Source organism: Bidens hawaiensis, unplaced genomic scaffold (genome assembly GCF_021521415.1).
Source record: "Bidens hawaiensis isolate Kalapana, Puna unplaced genomic scaffold, B.hawaiensis_p1.1 tig00070763_1, whole genome shotgun sequence".
NCBI classification, from domain to species: Eukaryota; Viridiplantae; Streptophyta; class Magnoliopsida; order Asterales; family Asteraceae; genus Bidens; species Bidens hawaiensis.
This window is the reverse complement of record NW_027502420.1, coordinates 17,121-37,940: the sequence shown is the minus strand read 5'-3', so window position 1 is coordinate 37,940 and position 20,820 is coordinate 17,121. Positions and strand designations below refer to the sequence as shown.

At 35.8% G+C, this 20,820-nt stretch overlaps 1 pseudogene; it reads right to left on the bottom strand.

Moving 5' to 3' along the window:
• Nucleotides 1–13,522: 13,522 nt before the first annotated feature.
• Nucleotides 13,523–19,565, bottom strand: LOC143605672 (tubby-like F-box protein 10; annotated as a pseudogene).
• Between the last annotated feature and the right edge of the window lie 1,255 nt (nucleotides 19,566–20,820).

Genomic DNA, 20,820 nt, shown 5'->3' with positions numbered 1-20,820 from the left:
TTCTTTAGGTTCCTCCTCGGGATCTTCCTCGGGATCCTCCTCAGGCTCCTCTTCGGGATCTTCTTCAGGTTCCTCTACAGGCTCTGCCTCAGGTTCGGCTGCGTTCTGAGCAATTTGCATTTGTAAGACATCGCAACGCTCTAAAGCTATCTCGGTTTGGGTCCTTGCTACTTGAAGTTGCTCTTGCAAGTCTATCATCTCAGCTTGCATCTTTCTCATAATCTTCATCTGTTGATCACTAGCCTCTTGCATTTCCTTCATGGCCGCTGTCATGCGGGCAATTTCCTCCTTAGTTTCCGTTCCTTCCTTTAACAGTCCGGAAACATTAGCTCTCATATAGCGCATGTAACCCACGTCACGCTCCAAGCATGAAACAACAGCTGCGAGAACTCGCTCTACAGGTTCGGTTATGGGTGGTAGGGTGTTGGGGTAAGCAGGATGGTTCGGGGGTGGTAATGGGGGAACTTGTTCACGATAGATCATACGTCTGATCATATTAGGGTACCAATCCCAGCTAAATTCGTTTTCGTACATGCCTCCGGATAAGCGATACCTCTTCGGTGCGGGAGCTTCGAGTTCCGGGACTACTCGGGGTGGCGATTAGGTAGGTAACTGCGGTTCCTTCCCGTGGGCATGAGTCATCGGATCGGATGATGATGAGGGTGGCGTCGACATCCCTACAGGTAAGCCGTGTATGCGCGCGTATGAGTGAAAGAGGTAAAGAGATAAGATTACAAAGACTACACAAACATATGCAGTACGTATCATTATAACTAATGGGTCATCGCGGTTATAGTCTAGTATGCATGCAGCTTCTAGTTCGCTATAACCAATGGCTCTGATACCAATCTGTCACACCCTCAAAATCCACTAACGGAGTTTTACCGTCAGAGGGTGTGAACTAACAGGATCGGAATCATTAGTTATAGTCAAACCATAAAACAAAGTTTTAAAACCATGAAAACGTTTACGAGTAATTAAATGCGGAAGCGTAAAACCATAGAAACCAATGTTGCGTCACGCAGGACGACTTAAAACCCAATGATAACAGTTTAAAATAAGTTTTCATAATTAAAAGTGTTTCAAGCAATGCATGATCTTAAACCGCGCGCCCGCCTCGGCTACCTGAGAATAACATACTAAAAGTGTTAACACAGGGTTGGTGAGTTCACGAGTTCAAATAAAATAAAGCGTTAGCATTTGCGTTCAGCGTTTTGCGTTCAGCGTTTTGCGTTAAGCGTTACCAGATAGTGTTATGTCAATTATATATCTACAGGTAGCTAGCCTATAAAACAAGTATTACTAAGTGTTCGACACCGAAGCTGACTGTTTATCATTTGCCTTGCCACCAGGTCTATCCTGACCATGGTATTTGTTTAGCCAAGATTACACCCACTCGACCTCCAGTCGAGTTTAGCGTTGGGTGGGGTTTGTCAAACCCAGTAGTACTACTCAACAATGACTCGCTATTATCCAATATTAAACGGTTCGATGTGAATGAAGGACTTTAGTTAACGCGTTTGCCACTTAGTCTTTACAAGTGATATATAATTTATACAAACAAAATCTTAAATGCGTTTTTCGGAGTATGTTATCTCCCCCAAGTGAAAAGCGTTTGAAAACAGTTTAGAAGGGGTAAGTGAACTCACTGTTTGCGAAGTATTCCCAAAATAATTCACCAAGATGCGCGTCACAGAAAAACTCTCTCTAGCGTTCTAAAACAAAAAAGAGATTTTTCTAAGTGTCGGAATATTATCGAGTCTCTAGACCCGGCACATAATACCTATGCACACAACATGTTTCGTGTTTCGTTTGTGAATCGTGTGTGACTTTAACAAGTGTATTTGTGATACGTTACATGTGTGAGCAATTATTTACGTGTCATGTATTCATAATGTACATCACTAGCAATTACTCCCCGTAAGGGCATTTTGGTCAAAAAACGACAATTAATTAGCAATCATTCCCCTCAAGGGCAATTTGGTCAAAACACGATAATAAATTAGCAATCACGTTGTTTCATGCAACTTTCACAAAATTCAGCAACTAGTTTCTTAACGACAGAATTTCTACTTGAAAAACTAGTCTATCCCACCGATCATAGCATCACAATTAATTTACCAAAAATCATCAAAAAAGCATATATCTCCTAGGTTTCCTGAACATATTTTATTATATTTTTATTCTACATAGGTTTCTCACAATAATCAAATCATTACAGCAAACTCATAACAGTCAAATTCATGCGCAACAGAATGTTATTTGAAATTCCCGTTAAAGGAAATATCCAATAAATGCAAGACCACTTGGGTTAGGTTCCTAACTCAACAAGTCAACTTTCAGAAGTGAAACCAACCCAATTGGTCTTGTAGTTCATGAGATATAACATTTACAAAACAACCTAACAGCAGGTCTAACAACTCAGCTTTGCACAACGTTTTTGTAAAATCATAAAAGTTAACTTTTACACGTCCAAAAATTGCAAATTTATATTCTTTAGAAACTAGACTCAACCTAGTTTACAGTAGTATCAATTATCTCAAACAATTTTCACTTTTATACCCCGTTACAGTCAATCAAACATCAACAACATAATCTGTCCAGAAACTGTTTGCATCCAAACTCAACAATTTAACTATCTATGGACCACAAATCATTCATATAACATTCTAGACACCATAACTACTATCCATGCATATCAATTACACCATACATACATAGTTAGGGTTTCATTTGATCTCAAACTCAAAGACACAACAATTAACATGCAATAATATCAAAACTAGTTATCAAATCATCATCAATACACCATCAAATCAACAACAATCATATGAACACCATAAAAAGGAAAAATCGGACCTAGGGTTTGTAATTTATACCTTCAAAAGCACCAATACAAGCAATAGGAAGGTAGGAGATGGCTAGAAACGGATATAGGATGCTTCAATTATGAAAGACAAGATCAAAATCCAAGAGGTATGTGTGTGTGTGTGAACCGATTGTGAGGAGAGGGGGGGGGGGTTTGGCCGTCGGTTTTGGGAAGAGGGAGAGGGAAGAGAGGTTAGGGTTTTATAATATTAATAATAATAACATGTTACACTTTAGTCCCTAAACTTCCAAATGTTACATCTCTAGCTTAATTAATTGGGTTCTTGTTTCTTGTTTAGCATTCCAAATAACATAATCAAGTAACACATATGTCTAACACATAATTATCACATAATTATTGTTTTGACGTTTTTTGTTTATTCACTAATCGTTTGCGTCAACTCGTTTGCGTTTCGGTGCAATTCCCGAAAGACTACACATGTAGTAAGTGTCAAGCGTCATTTAAACCCTAGTTTAAATGTAATGAGGTGTGCGTTATGGATTTAGTGATCTAAAGTTTGAATTGACGGAGTTGAGTTAACCGAGTTAACCTGATATTGATGATTGTCATAGAAATAACGAATCAGGTGATTCGTTATCTTACATTAACACGTGGCTTAATGAATTAGGTTTAATTCGTTAGAAATAATTAGTTTTAATTCGTGTCTAGTTCATGTAAATATGCTTAACGAATTTGAAGTCATTCGTTATAGAGTGGCGGAAGCGAATTAGATTAACGAATTAGAGTTCAATTCGTTTGGAATAACCTAATTCGTTATGCATAAGTTAACGAATTTACGAATTACCTTTATTTAATTTTAAATTAAATAAATAAATTATAATAAATGAATTTAATTTAATATTAAATAAAGAAAGAAACTAAATAACTTAAAGAATCACCAAGAACCCTTATCCCAATGGTCAAATACCTTAATGAGTTTTACGTTTTGAAACACTTAACTTAAAATATAATTAAATAATATAAGATTAAAAAAAATAAATAATATATAAAATGAAAATTAAATATTGGTATTTTAAATTTTTTGTTAATAAAAAATATTTATCAGAAAAATATCTGAAACTTAAAGTAGAGAAATATTTTTCTGTTTTTGTAAGAATTTTTCAATAGCAGTACATATTTTTGGAGTTTTGGTGAGTTTGAGCAGAGAATCATATTGACTAGATTGCCCTTCCATCACAGTTTTATATTTCAGCGATATTGTGACTGGCGTTAAGTCGGTCATTGGTATTGTTTTCCACTTAAATCTTATAACAAACCTTCAAGCGTTTTTGTGATATTATTAATAGTTCAATTAGAGCACAGAATATCAGAAACTATCAGCCTCTAATCTCGGTTCAAGCTTAATTTGATTTTTGCCATATCAACCCAACTTGACTTAAACCATTATATTGTTGATCAAAATTTGAATTTTATAGAAATTTATGAGCAATGCATTGAGTTTCCTTTACTATGAGTGAATATGCACGAGTCCATCTGTCGGATTACATACACGGTATCCCCTAGGATCCGTTTCTTAATGGTATTGAGATGCACGCAAGGGAGGAACAAATTTATGACTAACAGCGGATTTTGATCAAGTCTGTAATGTAGCTTGTACGAGGTACAACAGTGATCAAGTTTAATGACTTTGGGTTTCTCAATAAGCGAATGAAATATTCATGCATATGAATACCCAGATGATTAAGCCGCATAAAGACTCACAGTGTCCAGAATCTAAACGCTTGTTATTTGCTTTATTTTATTTTTGGGTGATCAAACAAATATAAGGCTTGAGTATGACAGGTTATTACATTTCTGCCATCCTCACCGAGATTTTTGCTAGAGACTAACACCTCTTTCAATTTGGCATTTCTTTTTGTTTATATCACATATTTTACTCTAATACCTTGTTTAAGACCTACCAATGCACCAATGCAATTAAGCACTCAGTCTTTTAAGCTTATTTCTTGCTAGATATGGGGTCAAAATAATCAATGTACTATCATTTTCTCTTTTTGCTTCAATAACTCAAAATTTTGTGGAGCATAAAACAAAATGAATTTAATCGCCCAAGTTAAATTAAGTCTATAAATTAATGGCTATTCTATCAATTCAACAAGTGAATAATAGGACCAAGACATGCAAGCATGCTCAACAAACTTAAATAACTGACATAATTTTCAGCGAGAAAATAAGGTAAAAACGCATAACGAATGCCCCAACTACTTTCCATTGTTAGGTAAATGGCTATCCCGAACATTTACGAGTAAATATCAGGACCAAACATGTATGAGTACAAGTCCTTCAATTATGAGTAATTGACATACTTTTCAGCAAACATATGCAAAAATATTTTTGTTTTTTTTCTTTACATACATAAACATAATCTTTTTGTCTTTTTCAATTTTCTTATAAACAAAGAAACTTTACAAACTTTACAATCGCTTCCTGTGGAGTGTCCCACGGGCATAACATTGTGGCATTGATGTTATGTGCTCCTTTTGGTGACGGAGAGATCAGTTCACGGCGCCTCTTAAGTACATGTGTGGTACAAAGCTATTAGGTGGCGTATGGATATATCCTAGTTCAGTTTTTCAGTTTCAGTTTTAGGAAATGGTTGTGGGTATGCCAACTTACGCCATTTCGACTGATTTATATATAGGACTGCCACCCCCCCATATGTCGTCACATATTATCAGACTCAATTATGCTTATGGGTACATCCGTATTATATGTTTCAGTTCATATTTCAATTATTTCAGTTATATAATTTTAATCAGTTATATGTTATCATATATTGTGATTCAGTTTATTATTACTTGCTTTTGAGCCTTAATATTCCGTGCTGGGCATTCGGCTCATTTCGTAAATCTTTTTACACTTCAGGTTGACAAGATACTTTGGGTGGGATCAAGAGAGAAGCTTAAAAACTTAGGAATAATTTGAAGATGTGTGTTAAGCTTATGTTATTTAAATAATATGTATTTCGAACTTAGTATTTGAACTATGAGTATAATAACCTGAACTTTTGTATTAGAAAATAAATAAATAAATATATATACGTATAATATATAATAATAATAATAATAAAATTAAAATATAAAACAAGCCTATAAAAGATAAGGCAGGAGGTTTAAAATCAATTTAATATATTATCTTATATGAGTTATATGTTCATTTGAATTTCAAAAAGCTCAGCTCGTCATTCAACCTTGCCCATTATTTTGGAAAAACTCCGAAGCCTCCGTATCTGTTCGTCGTTATAAAATCCCTCACAACCATACTGTCTACCCACTCTCCTCGCCTATCTCTCTCCGCTGCTGCTACACCACTGCTGACAGTATACCATCACTTCCCTCCTAGCAATCAAACGAACCCACTTTTGATTTTGATTTTATCCTACTTGTACATCTTAATATTGAATATAGTTTTCAAAACTTTCAGTTCAAATTCCGACGATTTCGCCACCACCATCACGCAACGTGTACCACCACTGTCGTCTTAACCTGCGATTTCGTCCCGACTCCAAACAGGTATACAAGTAACATTGTCTATTTTTACTCTTCGATTTTTCTCTATAGAACACCGATCAAAACAATTATTAATTTGCTTCGGTTGCTTGAACAACCTAACACCGTTTGAGCCCTCGCTTTCGAACGCAACTGTTTAAAGATACCGATACAGTCATCATCGTTTAACGCAACGCGCATCACCGTCGTTGTCTCCGTTTTCGTTCTTTCGGTCCGACCATTGAGGTAATTTATTTTAGCCTATTTGGTGAACAAATGTTTGATTACGTTTTTTCGTTCCGACGACTAAGGAATAGAAAATATATGTTAAACTTAATTGCCAGACTCACGTTTAAGAAGGTTAAATGATCACCTCATGTTTTAATAGATTATAAATGAATTTTTTGCATGATAATCAGAGTTTATTAATGTATTGGTGTATTATCTAAATTATATAATAACTTATTACAGATAGTTTTTCTTTTATAAATAATAACATATTTATCTCGCATAGAGTTTTGAGCAACCACTAATTTTTTACAAGTTAACTAACCAAACCAACTTGGTATCTTTATTAGTTTTATAGAACAAAAATGTCATCATTATTTTATTAGTATTATGAATAGTAATTGTGGTCACTAATGGTTTACGTGGAAGTCATAATTCAACGAAAATTATTTTAATGAAACATCTATTAGTACATTATATAAAAGTTCCAACCCTAAAGCCTTGTCGTCGGAAGGTCAATAACTCAACGTGTCTCATAAGCAAATTTTGTTTCGTCAAAATTAATTGATCCGTAAATAAACGATAGCTCATCATAATTGTTGGAGACAAGCCAATTTATTTACTTTTGCTTAGCAACTAAGGTACGGATTCTGTATCTTGTTACTCTGTAGTACGGTTTATGTTTTCGTTTACTCGTAGTATTAATTATAATCCATTTTATATTCGGTGTTCATCACTTTGTAGTGCGAACTTTTCGTTAGCTTTTATTACAGTTTGAGTTTGGTTTATTTGGTATATTACGTATAATGATTTTGTTGCATGCAATAGACCTCATGTCTTGTGCTCTTATTGCAAGTTCCTGTTTAAAGTTGTTTAGCTACATGGTTTTAGTTTTTGTACTCTGTCACCCGAGCATGTCTGAAAAGCCGTATGGGTGTCAACGGCATGCACTTATCGTGAGAGTGCGTAATAAAAGTTCACGGCGTCGCTAGCTTGTGCTTGCATAACACTTTGGCCCCTAGAGGCGTATAGATCGATCTTAGCTCTGAGTTTGCGTTTGTTTTGTGGAGATGGAATAATGGGTGTACGCCACGCTCACTGTCTCATATGTGCATGGACTAGCTAGTTGTGTACCGGCCTGTTCTGTTTTGGCTCGTGGGTGCTTCCGTCTCACGTGACTTATGAGTTTTTTTATGTGTAGTCACGTGGTTTGATGTGTGTATATGTTATGATATGTTTCTGATATGTTTTCGTATGCGTTTGATTATGTTCTGGCCAAGTGTCAGATCATACCTCCGAATTTTATTAAGTATATGATTCGGTAAAAATGTTGGTTTCGAGTTTAAATTGAAGTCCGTATATTTATTTTCAACTTACGTCTGTCCTTACCTATACTATTGTTCTTTCCGTTACTGGCAATTTTTGGCCCAGTCGTATTTTCTTGTTTTGTTTTCCTATTTTTTTTTCAGGTAATCCGGGACTCGGGGAAATTAGTGATGAGACAGAATAAGGAAGTTCAAGCTTTTAAAAGTTAATTCATTTAGGTTTAATAATATGGCTTAGGTTGCATTGATTTTTTTTGTTGTATTTTGGATTGTGGCTATGATTTGATATCTGTAATAGTGACACGTCGGCCCGTTCCGGGTTGGGGTGTTACAGTTATGGTATCAGAGCCCAGGCTCTTTCCTGTAGAAAACTTAAACAATAACAATTAAAAATGTGAGTTAATGGGTAGACGTCGGTTTAGGATTTCCTTTTCCTCTTCCGTGCATTCCGTAAATCCTAATCTTTCAACTCGTATGCTATCTTACTTTTCGATGCCTCCTAGAAGACGTGTTAACCGCAATGGCGAGAATGATGATGCGAACGACCCTCCTCTTGCGACCCTTGTCACTAACGCCATCAATGAGGCTATTGCTGCGGTAGTCCCTAACGTCATACAACAGTTGCAGCAAAACAATGCCGGTGACAACAATGCCGGTGGCAACAATGCCGGTGGCAACAAAGCCGGTGGCAACAATGCTGGTGGCAACAACGCCGAAGGCAACAATCCTCCTGTTGGTTTTGATGTCTGGCTTGAGCGTTTTCAAAAGCAAAAGCTGAAATCCTTTAGTACCGCCAGTTCTCCGGTAGAAGCTGAACACTGGATCGCGCATATCGAGAAACTGTTCGAAGTGCTAGGTGTTGAAGATGTGTTTAAGGTTCGGCTAGCTGCTTATAAGCTCGAAGATGATGCTCATAGATGGTGGAAAACACTGAAGGCTGCGTGTGGGGGAGACAATTATCTTGCTTGGAATGATTTCCGCACCCTGTTTTATCTGCAGTATTCTACTGATGCCGATCGTAGTGAATATCTGAGGGAGTATTCTTCTATTGCTCAAGAAGATGATGAACCTATAGTAGAATTTAAGAACCGTTTTTGTCGTTTGGTTAGTTTTCTGGGCCCGACTGTAGGTACTCAAGAGTTACAAAGCAACCATTTCAAGTGGGACATATGTGACCATGATAGAAAGTTCATCCTAAACCTCTGTTTTAATGACATAAATGAGATAGTTGATGCGGTTAAAAACCTTGACAATGATAAGAAACATCGTTCAAAGGAGTCTAATGATGATCGCAAGCGCCCAAGGGAAAGTGATCCTGACCAGTCTTCTCATGCCGATGATCAGTCATTGGCACCCCAAAACCGTAGACATCGTTCAAACAAAGAATATAACAATCAGTCTCAAACTAGAGGTAATCAAAACCGGACTCAGCAGAAGCCGCCACCAAACCGTGACCCTCCTTGTGTCACTTGTGGGAAGCCACATAAGGTTCTATGTCGCCGAGCCGAAGGACTTTGCTTCAAATGCGGAGATGCAACACACTGAATTAGAGACTACCCTCAGCTTAACCATGGAGAAAACGCTAGACCCGCGCAAAAAAGATTAGTTCTTGGGAAATTGAAGGCATGAATCGTTTTGATTATCCGTATTTGTTTCCATTTTGGTATTCCGTATTTCAGTTTATTTGGTTTGATTTCTTACGAATTTGGATTTTGTTATAACATCTCATTTATTTGTGAAACCATTTTATCATCAAACCCTAAATAAAATATTAATTATCATACAATAAATAAAATTAAAATCCAAAAAAAATTTTCATTTATTATATATAGAGATAGGCAGAGATTGTATATCCCCTAAGGGGAGGCGGGCTGGTGCGTGAAGAGGTCGGCATCACGCGTGATGGCTAATTGCACACCGCCGCCGGTACGCAAGTGAGGGGGGAGATTTCGAGGAGGGAGCTGTTGGATGGATGGGATGCTTTTTGAATGGTGGAAAATCTGATGTCGGCGGTATCTAGAGGATGGCTGGTCGGAGGAATATTCCGGCAGATGGTGGCGAACAGGGGTTGCTTTGTGAATGGTGGACGGAGGGTGTAGATCATGGATGGGTTGCTGGAATAGTATTTCCGGCACCCTGTGGCCGAAATCCATTTTCATGTAGGGAGATTGATGATGATGGTAGCAGCAGTAATGGTGAATATGGGTGGCCGGCCATCACTATATGGTGGTGGTGGTGCCGGATTGGAGATGGAAGAAACAAAAGAAAGCGGTCGAAGAGACGTTGAAAAATGTGGTGATGGATTTGGACCACACCACACCACACCACACCACACTACCACCCCTACCAAATTCATCAAAATGTGATGAATTTGGGGTTGGTGATGTAGCACACCACCATTGGTTGGGTGTGATGTGTGAAGAAAATACCACCACCCCCTCCCCCTTACGGTGTGTGCGCTTATCAACCTTGTCTCCAACAAATACAAAATATTTATTTAAATTGTGTCATGAAGTTATATATATGTAAGTTGCTGAAAACATCACCAATGAACACCATTTCTACTTATGTACGTGTCACTACCGATAAATATCCTAACCCTAGTTATCGACTTTGAAAATTAGAGATTAAGATCGACGTAAAAAGAAGTACAACTCACTTATCCATTATACAATTTCAAAGATTGTTGTTCAATTACTTTTCCATACGGGTGTACACGGACCGAACCGGACCGGACAAGAGCATGTCCGTGTCCGTCCGTTAAGCTTTTAACGGACAAACGGTCGGTTTACGAACACTCTACTGAACGAAAATTCATGTCCGTATCCGTCAATTAAGAAATTGGGTTTGTCTGTGTCTGTCAATGCCCGTCCGTTAATATTGTAAACGGACGTTAACAGACAATAATGGACAAACGAACAATAATGGACATTAAGAACATGTGAACATTAATTGACAACGGGACACTAATGGACAAATATAAACTGTTACATATTAATATCAAACATAAATTTAAACAACTTCACCCACAAATTTGAAATTACACCATGTACCATCCAAATATATTCAACACTTAATATATTAATATAAAGTGGGTCAATATAATATAAGAGACATCAACATGTGTATTAATACAAAAGTGTGATTAATAACCCAAAAAATTCTACAATTAAATTACAATACTAGATAAATCTAAACACTAACGATATCGGACGGAAATTACCGGACGTAACGGATGAACGTTAGCGGACGTTCACAAACACTATCGAACGGACTTGGCCCTTGTCCATATTCGTCCGTTAAGCTTATTGAACGGAAGCTTTTGTCCATGTCCGGTTTGTTTATTAAACGGACGAGCATAAACGAACTTCTTGCCGGGCGAACAACCGAACGTTCGTCGAACGTCCGGTTCGCTTCCAGCCCTACGTTTTCCATGCTGATTATTTTGAGAATTTATTGTGAGATTTCTTATTTAATTATTTAATTAAGTGCGTATAATTTATATGTAAAATTTCATGAACCTAAGTATTTTTATGTAATCCAAAGATAAAAAGTCAACTTATAAAAGTAATAAAAAAAAGGAAACTAACAATTTATTTTCTTTTTGTGGCCACCCCTGCTTGCTTTCTTATAAAGGAGGATACGTTCGAAACGACAAAACCAACCTCACATGTTAAAATTTCAAGCCTGATGAATGAGAAATGCTCCAAGTATAAGTATAAAGTATTTCACGATCTTATCCTTCAAAACATAATCATTAATTTGTTTCTAGGTTGTGCAAACTACCAACGTTTTATAACATAAAAGACATGGTTACTTTTTTGCTTCAAATTGTCATTTTTTTTTCTTTTCATTAATAACAGTATATTTATACCGACAAATAATACGAGGGACGTACGTGCTTAATAGATTCTCATAGTCACAACCACATCTTTACCTCAAAATCTATTTATTTAAAGTAAGTTAACAAATACTCTTTATTTATAGACGTGGACATATATAGTTATTGTGCGTCTATCTTTTTCCACCTAAAAAAATAAATGTAATTGAACATAATATCTTAGTAGCTTGTAAAACTTGAAAACCTTTACCACTGCCATGCCACATACATTGTTGTAACCACCTACCGCAGTCGACAACGTCCTAATTGCCTGTACACCGTCCTCACCATCATCACCACTACGATAACAACTACACAAACATTATGAAGACCAAAAATCATGTTACACCCATGAACCTGATCATGACTTGTGTATTTGCACGACCATCAAATCTAAAACCTTTTGAACACTAACTTAAATTTGTTAACTTACAACCAAAATCACAAATGCCGATTAACACAATGTCTTTTAACTTACAAATTTTGGAAAAAAAGGAAAAAAAAACACAACCGTGAACTCACCCCGTTGACTAACCGTGTCAATGAGTTCGTTTAAACACGGTGAACAACACAAAACATTTATAACATAGGGGTGTTCAGTATTTGAATCGGACTAGAAGAACTCGAAATTCGATTCGACTCGCATTCGAATTTAAATATTCGAATTCGATTTTCGATCATTCGAATTCGATTTTAGAGATTGAATTTCGAATCAAATATGAATTTATGATTTTATATTCGATTCGATTCAAAATTCGAATTCAAATTATAATTTTATTTTTGTTATATATACATATTCATGAAAGAATAAACCATATATTTGAGTTATAGAGATGAAAAATTGAATGTTCACTTTGATCAATAATTAACGTAATTGGACATTATCATTTTGAATATTTAGGTTGAGGATATGAATTCTTGGAGACGAATAATTAAAATTAAAGGATTTTTAGGGAGAAACGAATACTTTAAGGGCTGCTCTTTACCTTATTTTGGTCACACACCATCATGCTATTTTCTTTTCATGTATCATATATTTTTATGTATTAGTAGTATTATTTATACTACGTGCTATTATTAAGTTTATTATTGTTGACTTGATTTCCTCTTATGTTTCCTTAGACATATGTTTTGTTATAGCTGATAGTCTCTCTGGAAACCACCTCTTTATCCCTGTGGCTAGAGGTACGGTGTGCCTACATCCCAACTGGCCTCTCTAGACCCAACTTATAGCTTTGCTATTGATGAGATTCCACTGGGTATGATTGATTGATTGATTGATATGATGTGGTAACTTTAAATGATTAATTTATTTTATGTGCTTGTACTTTTTGTTGTTAAAAACTCAAATTTGTCATGGTGTTGAAACTGAAATAGTTTTTTTTAACTTAATTCGAATCGATTCAAACTCGAAACTTCGTTCTAGAATCGAATTGAATTTCATATTAAGTTAAAAAATTCGAATCAAATCAAATTTGTCGAATGTATTATGAATTCGAATCCAGCTTCAAAATTTCAAATTTCAAAATTTCAAAATTTCAAGACCGACACAACATGTTTTGGATAATACTAATTTTAAGGATATGCGTAATGTGTTTGATTATCACCAGACCATGTAAACGAAAAGAGCAAGAATCTTTCACATGTGAACAACACAAAACAGTTATGAATCAGGTTTTTCATTCCAACACATACATACTATGTTAAATTTCTATTCACAGGCTAATTTGGTGTCAAAGCTGCTTAAACAGATTGCAAATGCTTGAAACACAGATAATGGGTACCGATAATCCATGGTAAACATGTCTTTCCCGACCTTCCCAAACTGTAATATGACCTTATCATGCGGAGGCTGAGATGTTCCCGCTACTAACTGAAAATTTTTAACCGAAGCAATCGTCACCCGGCCACTAAAATTCAAGCACCAGTATTGCAACTGTCGTGCCACCTTGGCGAATTGTTTTTCAACACCAAGGGAGTTTACGACTTTTCGCTGACAGGGACATCAGTTGCTGTGGCCAGAGGCGGATCCAGAAATTTTTTATACGGTGGGCACAATACAAACCAACGACACAAAATAAATCAACAAAAAAATAATGTTAAAATAACCATTCATTAAATATTCAAAATAAAATTCAAAGTACGTCGATTACAATTTTCCTATACGTGTTTTCATCTTTTGGAAACGCTCGATTACATCTTCATTAGTTACATTGACAACTTCATCTACTTCCTAGCACAAATGACACAAGTGTTCAAGAAATCATCACTAATACGATTGCGCAAACTTGACTTTATTCGTTTCATCACCTTAAAAGTTCTCTCCACAGATGCATTTGCAACAGGTAAAACCAATGCTAGCTTTAATAGTCAATAGACCAAATGATAAGATAGATGTTTTCTTGTCTTCAACATCAATTTAGAAAGGTCGGCTATACTCTTCAAGTTAGCAAAATTTGTGTCTTTTAGAACACTCTGATAATATAAGGATAGTTGATGCTCAAGCTTAATCTTTTCCCTATCATCAAAATCAGACGGATAGAACTCACTCAACCGAAGTAACATTGATGCGTTGAACTGAAAGAAAGAGTCGCGCGGACTCAAAGCCGCCATATTTTTAAGCAATTCCATGCTAACTTCGTTAAAACGATCACCAAATTCTTGAAGCAACTTATCCATAACAGCGTTAAAGCAATCAACTTTAAAATAATGTTGATTTGTGATTTTGTTCCTTTGGTTCCGAGATCTTGAAGAAACATAATCTTTCTTCATGTCCAACATTTGAATATCATGCTTACCACAAAATTTAGATACCTTTGCTAAAGCTTTATCAAATCCACTTTCTCTAAAATTTTGCAAAACCGCTTTGGTTGACTCTACCATTGAAACCGCTTCTACCATTTCTTGATCTTTCTTTTGAAGTATTCTTGATAAAGTATCTGTTATCCCTAAAATGTGAAACATCAAATGTAGATAAAAAACAAATTCAAATGTTTCGAAGTATTCTAAAATGCCAATTGCTTGACGTTGGCTAGGTTCATTAGGGCATTCCTTTACAATATTTTCAAGTACATTAACAATGGATGGAAACATATCAATAAGCGCAAAAGTGTTTTGTAGTGAGAATTCCACCGTGTATCTCCCGACCGTATAAGAGAAAGCTCTTGATTTAACCCACTTCCGGTCATAATTAACCCACAATTAATCTCTTTTGCTACCCTTTCTCTCTCAGTTTCTCGAAGAATGTCATTTCTCTTACAAGAAGCACAAACCACATTCAACAAAGTGGCTATCTTATCAAAAAAACGCCCAACACCCAAATGTTTTTTGACAACCGCCACAACCACCAACTGAAGCTGGTGAGCAAAACAATGCACATAATACGATGATTTTTTTTATTATAAAAACTTTGCCTTCAACCCATTATATTCACCGCAAATGTTGCTTGCTCCATCATAACCTTGACCTCTTAACCGGCTCGCACTCAAGTTATGTTTTGCAAAAAAAGTGTCAATAGACGACTTCAAAACTGAAGAAGATGTTTCCATCACATGTACAAGTCCCACAAACCTCTCTTTAATAAGTCCATGTGTATCAACATATCTCAAAACAATCGCCATTTGTTCTTTCCCCGATACATCACTAGACTCATCAACTAATAACGCGAACACATCATCACCGATTTCATCAAAGATATATTTAAGCACTTCTTCTTCAAAACAATGAGCAACATCCTTTTGAGTACTTGCAGATAAATATTTGTTATTTCCTATTGCTTTTGGTAACTTTTTTAGTTCAACATTTTGACTTATGATTAAATTCGTTAATTCCAAAAAATTCCTTTAAAACTAGAAGTTTCACTCTCATCATGACCTCGAAATGGTAATGCACATTTCAAACAGAACCTACAAGCATCAACCGTAGCAATCAGTCAAATTCGATTTGCTTTCCTCACAATATCATCTTGTTTATTGGTAGCAACACTAATAGACTGAGCTTGGTTTACTAGATCTTCACATCTTTGTAGGGCTTTATTATGAAAACTATTAACATCACCAACATGTTTATCAAATCTTGGTTCTTTCCAATTCTTATAGCCCATTGTAATATATGCATTACGCCCACCTTCATTAAAGTTTCCAATCCCGATAGTGTCTCTACATAAATAACAACATAAACAAAATACTTTGTCTGCTTTTACACTATAATCTAGCCATCTGCGATGTGAATCAAACCAAGAAGGTTGGAAGCTGCGGTATTTATCCCCGTACATTGTTTTTGGAAACTCATGATCGTGTGGTTGGCATGGTCCTTTTAACCAATATTTTCTCCTTATCTCGTCTCTTTGATTTGGATGGTAATTAGAAATTTTTATCTTATCAACGGGATCCCACGGAAGATTATCCAAATCAACTAACTTAGGCATAGTCGGAGTAGAGATAGGAACGGACCATCACTACTACTAGATGGAATTTCACTTGATGATGGAACGTTTCTTTTTAAGAAATTGTTCAGAGTTCCTAGATTACAACTAAATAAATCAATTTACACAACACCAAAACAAAAACAATTATCACATATTCACAATTATATAAGAGGGTAAAAAATGAATACCTTGTTTATGTTTTACTTGTGAAGACATCACCGTGCTAAACGAGAAATTCACCAAATAAGCTAAAAAGGATCTACATAAAATTATGGAAACAAGAAAAGGTTAGGCATGTTCGCTACAACTTTCAAGGCCGATAAAAATAATAAACCGAACAATTTAATAAAAAAAAACTTAACTATTAACATTTAACAAGATTATAAAAAAATTACTATCAAACTTCAGCAAATAATACACAAACAAACAATAATAATGATAATGACTTAATGAGAAATTGACCAAAAAAATATATATAGACACAATTCCACAACAGTTGCTTCTGTGGTGCTACTATTTCCAAAAAAAACAAACAAACAACTTGGAGTGTATTATGGTAGTGCTTTCGTGACCACTATTTTAACAAATAAAAATCAATTAAATTCAACTATTCAACAAAGCTAGACGAAGACCATCGGGCATCAGACGTTAGTTCCATTTCCGTACCGAGCGAATAAAAAGAGTGGGAAGGCAGGAAGCGGAGCAACAACGGAGCGGTAGCAGGCAGCCGGGAGGGTTTGACGTTTCTGCAGCAAAACACGAACGATGGTTGACGTTTCTGCCTATACAGTTTTAAAATAAAAAAATATTTAACAGGTATGGGCAATTGGGCTTGGCTTTTGGGCTTGGAGGGTGGGCACTTGAGGCTAGAGGAGGGTGGGCATTTGGGCTTTAACCAGAAAATTAGTACAATATATACACTGCATATATGGGCTGGACGGTGGGCCTTGGCCCACCCTCGTATTGGGCTGGATCCGCCCCTGGCTGTGGCGGCTCCCATGATGTCAGAAAACCGAGAGCTGCTGAACTCGGCTGAGTGGCTGGGTGACCTTGAGAAGGACGTGCTGCGGAACGAGTCTTCTAATGAGCGGGGTGGGAAGAGGAATTCGGGCTGACCTGGAACGGACCCACATGGTTCAAGGGCTGAGACGGGACACAGTGCATCCTGCGTGGGCCCCGTGTGCCGAGCACATTAAGCTCGTAGGTGAAGTGGGCGATGTTGTAGCTGCCACTTGGCACAATAGAATCTTTTTGATCGGCCAGGTGGCGGGATGTTGACGGCGGAATGTGGAGGCTGCGGGTCGTATATTATGAACTTCGTCCCGAGAAAATTAGATCTGTAAAAACCGTTAAAAATACAAGTTCGTTGAAACTTTAGATCCATGTATATGGGTCCAATAAAAATTTAGTTAAATAGAAAAGAGGCCAGTTGAAAGTCCTACATTAGGTTACTTTTGTACTGATATTGTTTTTGTAATCACAATTAACGCATTAGTTGTCAGATTTTGCTAGCAATATCCCTTCAGATTATGAATAACAACCTCCTTAAAAAACTAAATAAATAAACTATTATAATCTTCAACCACCTAGAAGTGGTTAGGTTTAACTTAAGGAAAATGCTAAGTATGTTTAAGAGTTGTTTTGGTGGTCAAAAAGTACAATAACTTAAACGTAGATGGTTAGTGGTTTTTGGGTAGTTAAAGTACAATAATTTAAATCTACAACATTTTGCAAGTTACCTCGTATATCATTAGTCATTAATCATCTAAAATCCGATTTTTAACCACCAACCAGTCCAACACCTAAAAACTGTTACGGGAATTCCGTTGTTAGTCATAAACCTAAGGGCTAATGTTAAAATTTCACTTAATGATCAAACCCTGCCCACTCAACCTATTTTGACTTGTTGCATATGTGATGAACGCAATTAACGTAAAAGTGAAATTGTCGAATTTAAAAACCTGAGCTTTCCTATATAGGTGTTGCTTGATCTTGAAATGTTTTCAGCATCCATGATATAACATATTCAGTACAAGTATTTCTTCGGGTTCTTTTTGCAGACAACAAGAACTTCCCATTTTCAACTAGCAAAGCAGCTGGAAAACCCAAAACTCAATTCAACATTACAACCCAAATTCATCTTCATGTTAAAATTTTTAAATTATGAAATTTGCAATTTTGACTCACCTGGACTAAGACACAGGAAAATTAGATGATACGTTAAGTTTGCTTTATCCCGCTTGATGACATTCAATGGTAACATCGCGTGACCCCGGCTGAAAAAATAATAATAATTAAGGCATTTCGACCTATTTACTCACGCGTGGAGCATGGCCTGTGTTATATCTATAACTAAGAATGTGACTGAAATAGAAAAAAACTGAACCCCAACAAAAACCGATGGTTATGTTTTATGCTTTTGAAACCTGAATTTTTGGTTTGCTTTCGGTTTTGTGTGTAATTAAACCTAAAAACCGAATTTATAAAACTTCATTCTTTATTTCGAATATAATTATAAGAATTTAAAAAATAGAACAACCCAAATATTTTAGCCCAAATGCATAATAACAAATTAATATCATTTAACAAAATAATATAGAGCAAAGTTTTAGGAACAAAGTCATTATTTCGGAACAATTTATTTTTCGACCAAGAAATTCAAACTAAAATAACCAAACTGGCAAAACGAAACTGAAGAAACCGAAACCCAATGGTTTTCAAAAAGTTAAAAACGAATTCCCAGTTTTAATTTGAGCCCATAACTGATCGATGCACACCCCAATCTCAAAATAGTCAAATAAAACATTAGCTATTAGGAGAACCGGTCAAGCATATCAAACGAGTTGAAAGTTTTCAAAAGTATTGCAATGCATACAACCTCTATATAATGTAACTATGAAAAAATAGAAATAAACAAAGATACATACCACAATTTCAAGCATATGAAAATACAAATAGGATAAAAATACATGCTTTAAAGAAACCGGGAAAGTAAGCTTCCCACAAGATTCAGGAGTTCCGACAATTTCTTTACACATACTCCTCCAATACCTACAAACGGCAGCACACGCAACAACATATTTCCTTGCGGGCCATGTTCCCTCACTCTCTTCTAACTTCTTAATCACATCAAAAAGGAGCCCAGGAGGTAGATTAGCCCACCTACTATTTTGGACCACAAGTAACACCTGATTATCGTTTAAATCATTAATCGAACCCTGTGATTTCCCTCTGCTATGAAGCCCTGACAACCTCACGTCAAAAATACGCCTAGATAAACTCCTGAACCCGTCTCTCACGTCACAAACTATGCTACGAAACGACATTTGTAAAATAACTAAAGTACCCCTGCAACAACAAAGTAGCAAATCTTGGTAGCAAAATCAATTTTAATAATAATGGTAGTTTACGACTATCATTACTAGTACTTTCTTTAGTCACATTTTATGTCATCTGGATTAATATACTATATGTTATACTGTAAACAAACAAAAAAAAATGTTTTGTTTTATTAAAGTACGTTTGTTTATTTGTGTTTCTAGGCAAAAACTTGCATATGATAGGTTATATACGCCTAACACAGTTACATCTTCAGAAAGATTCTCCAAGTTTCAAACTTTCATAGTAATTTATATATAATATAAACCAAAACAAATTCAATCAAAAAATAAGGAACACAAGGAAGCCAACCAGACGATGAGCGATTAAAAGTTAAATATAATCAACAAGCTTCAATTTTGGAATTACTAACTCCCTAATAATTAAAAGCAACAAGCAAATAGATCCAAAATTAGGTCTCTAAAAGACTCCAAATTAGAGAACAGTAAACATTGCAAGATTAAAGATCTATACCTTTAGAAACAGAAAACCATGAAAGCCTTTAAAAGTTAGGGTCAGTAGCAACACTGGTATGACATTCTCAACCTATTTCTCATCCATATCTCTATAATTACACTAAAAAATACTCTATTTCTCTCAACTGTTCAATTAAATAATATTTTTAAACATTAATGTATCCCCAAATTTACAAAAAAATCACTACATTTCTCTCTCCACCCTATAATTTTACACTTAAAATCACTCACAACCTCACCATATAATTTGCAAACTTACCTCACGTAATTATAGGGAATGAGATGAGAATGCTCTAAGGAACCAGATGTAAGTTTCAGTCAGGACTTACATCGAACAGGTGGAAGACACGGAGCAGATGATGATGATGATAATAATAATAATAATAATAATAATAATAATAATAATAATAATAATAATAATAATGGAAGGGTATCCTTTATTACGACCCAATTTAAGAAATTTGGTGTTTGGGATTGCTTATTTTCACAAACATATAATTTATTAACTTCTTAAAAAGTAATAAGGTGTTTGAGATTGCTTATATTGTGAGAGGAAAAGTTTTATATTTTACAATTTTGTAATTTATTAACTTAATGAAAAGTTATAACTAAAATAAGGAATCCCAAACACCCCCAAAAGTTGGGTGCTGAAGTACATTTATCTCGCCCCCCCCCCCCCCCCCCCCCGCGTCCTAGTGGTAGGAGGCTTAAGTTCTCCATTGAAGACTC